The sequence below is a fragment of the Chiloscyllium plagiosum genome, chromosome 43 (genome assembly GCF_004010195.1).
Source record: "Chiloscyllium plagiosum isolate BGI_BamShark_2017 chromosome 43, ASM401019v2, whole genome shotgun sequence".
In the NCBI taxonomy this organism is placed as follows: Eukaryota; Metazoa; Chordata; class Chondrichthyes; order Orectolobiformes; family Hemiscylliidae; genus Chiloscyllium; species Chiloscyllium plagiosum.
In genome coordinates, this window is record NC_057752.1 from 12655549 (window position 1) to 12658940 (window position 3392).

The window sequence follows — 3392 nt, forward strand, 5'->3', positions numbered from 1 at the left end:
GCCTTTATTCCTGATGAAGGGCTTTTGCCCGAAACGTCGATTTTGCTGCTCGTCGGATGCTGCCTGAACTGCTGTGCACTTCCAGCACCACTAATCCAGAATCTGGTTTCCAGCATCTGCAGTCATTGTTTTTACCATGCTTCTCCCCCAGGTGTGGTCTCACCAAGGCCCTGTCCAACTGCAGCAAGACATCCCTGCTCCTGTACTCGAACCCTCTCGCTATGAAGGCCCAACATCCCATTGACCTTCTTCACCTCCTGCTGCCCCCTGCAGGCTTACTTACAGTGACTGGTGCACAAGGGCACCCGGGTCTCACTGCACCTCCCCCTTTCCCAATCTATCGCCACTCAGAGAATAATCCCTTGCTATCTGGAGGGAAAAGAACATTCCCTCCTTCCTGGACAGCCTCAGGAGATCCCTGTGAAAGTGTGATGTTGTTCTGTGCCTGGTCTCTGACAACTCCAGAGGGGAGGCAAAGGGGATAGTGGGGAAGAAAGACAAATTCAGGCTGAGTGATGTTCCTGGATTGCAGAGACTGTAGAGCTCTCTGGTGGCTTTTAAATATGGCACCCTGAGGCTGGAGGGTGGAAGGTCACAATGGCTCACAAATATTCCTGGGGTATGGAATCCCACATATACACACACACACACACACACACTGACTCTCACTGGGGTATGGGGTCCCACACACACACTGACTCTCACTGGGGTATGGGGTCCCACACACACACTTACTCTCACTGGGATATGGGGTCCCGCACACACACTGACTCTCACTGGGGTATCGGGTCCCGCACACACACTGACTCTCACTGTGTTATGGGGTCCTACACACACACTGACTCTCACTGGGGTATGGGGTCCTACACACACACTGACTCTCACTGGGGTATGGGGTCCTGCACGCACACTGACTCTCACTGGGGTATGGGGTCCCGCACACACACTGACTCTCACTGGGGTATGGCGTCCCACACCAAAAATGACTCTCACTGGGTATGGGGTCCCACACACACACACTGACTCTCACTGGGGTGTGGGGTCCCACACACACACTGACTCTCACTGGGGTATGGGGTCCCGCACACACACTGACTCTCACTGGGGAATGGGGTCCCGCACACACACTGACTCTCATTGGGGTATGGGGTCCCGCACACACACTGACTGTCACTGGGGTATGGGGTCCCACACACACACTGACTCGCACTGGGATATGGGATCGCACACACACACTGACTCTCACTGGGGTATGGCGTCCCACACCAAAAATGACTCTCACTGGGTATGAGGTCCCTCACACACGCTGACTCTCCCTTGGGTATTGGGTTCCACACACACACTGACTCTCACTGGGGTATAGGGTCCCACACACACACTGACTCTCACTGGGGTATAGGGTCCCACACATACATTGACTCTCACTGGGGTATGGGGTCCCACACACACTGACTCTCACTGGGGTATGGGGTCCCATAGACACACACTGACTCTCACTGGGGTATGGGGTCCTACACACACACTGACTCTCACTGGGGTATGGGGTCCCGCACACACACTGACTCTCACTGGGGTATGGGGACCCGCACGCACACTGACTCTCACTGGGGTATGGGGTCCCGCACACACACTGACTCTCACTGGGGTATGGCGTCCCACACCAAAAATGACTCTCACTGGGTATGGGGTCCCACACACACGCACTGACTCTCACTGGGATATTGGGACCGACACACACTCACACACTGACTCTAACTGGGGTATGGGGTCCCACACACGCACTGACTCTCACTGGGATATGGAGTCCTACACACACACTGACTCTCACAGGGATATTGAGTCCCACATACACATTTACTCTCACTGGGGTATGGGGTCCCGCACGCACACTGACTCTCACTGGGGTATGGGGTCCCACACACGCACTGACTCTCACTGGGATATGGAGTCCTACACACACACTGACTCTCACAGGGATATTGAGTCCCACATACACATTTACTCTCACTGGGGTATGGGGTCCCGCACGCACACTGACTCTCACTGGGGTATGGGGTCCCTCACACACACTGACTCGCACTGGGATATGGGGTGCCACACGCACACTGACTCTCACTAGGGTATGGGGTCCCACACACACATTGACTCTCACTGGGGTATGGGGTCCCACACACACACTGACTCTCACTAGGGTATGTGGTCCTACACACACATTGACTCTCACTGGGGTATGGGGTCCCAGACACACATTGACTCTCACTGGGATATGGGGTCCCAGACACACACTGACTCTCACTGGGGTTTGGGGTCCTACACCCACATTGACTCTCACTGGGGTATGGGGTCCCACACACACATTGACTCTCACTGGGGTATGGGGTCCCACACACACACTGACTCTCACTAGGGTATGTGGTCCTACACACACATTGACTCTCACTGGGGTATGGGGTCCCAGACACACACTGACTCTCACTGGGATATGGGGTCCCAGACACACACTGACTCTCACTGGGGTATGGGGTCCCGCACACACATTGACTCTCACTGGGGTATGGGGTCCCACACACACACTGACTCTCACTAGGGTATGGGGTCCTACACACACATTGACTCTCACTGGGATATGGGGTCCCAGACACACACTGACTCTCACTAGGGTATGGGGTCCCACACACACATTGACTCTCACTGGGGTATGGGGTCCCACACACACATTGACTCTCACTAGGGTATGTGGTCCTACACACACATTGACTCTCACTGGGGTATGGGGTCCCAGACACACACTGACTCTCACTGGGGTTTGGGGTCCTACACCCACATTGACTCTCACTGGGGTATGGGGTCCCATACACACACTAACTCTCACTCGGGGCATCGGGTCCCTCACACACATTGACTCTCACTGTGGTATGGGGCCCACACACACACTGACTCTCACTGGGGTATGGGGTCCACACACACACTGACTCTCACTGGGGTATGGGGTCCACACACACACTGATACTCACTGGGGTATGGGGTCCACACACACACTGACACTCACTGGGGTATGGGGTCCACACACACACACTGACTCTCACTGGGGTATGGGGTCCCACGCACACTGTCTCTCACTGGGGTATGGGGTCCCACACTGATTCTTATCAGGTCTGGGTTCCACATACTAACACAGTCCCAGACACAGACACACAGACACACACACAGACACGCACAGACAAGACACACAGACACAGACAGACACAGACACGCACAGACACAGACACAAACACACAGACACAAACACACAGACATGCACAGACAACAGACACACACAGACACAGACACACACATACAGACACAGACACGCACAGACTCACACACACAGACACAGACATGCACAGACTCAC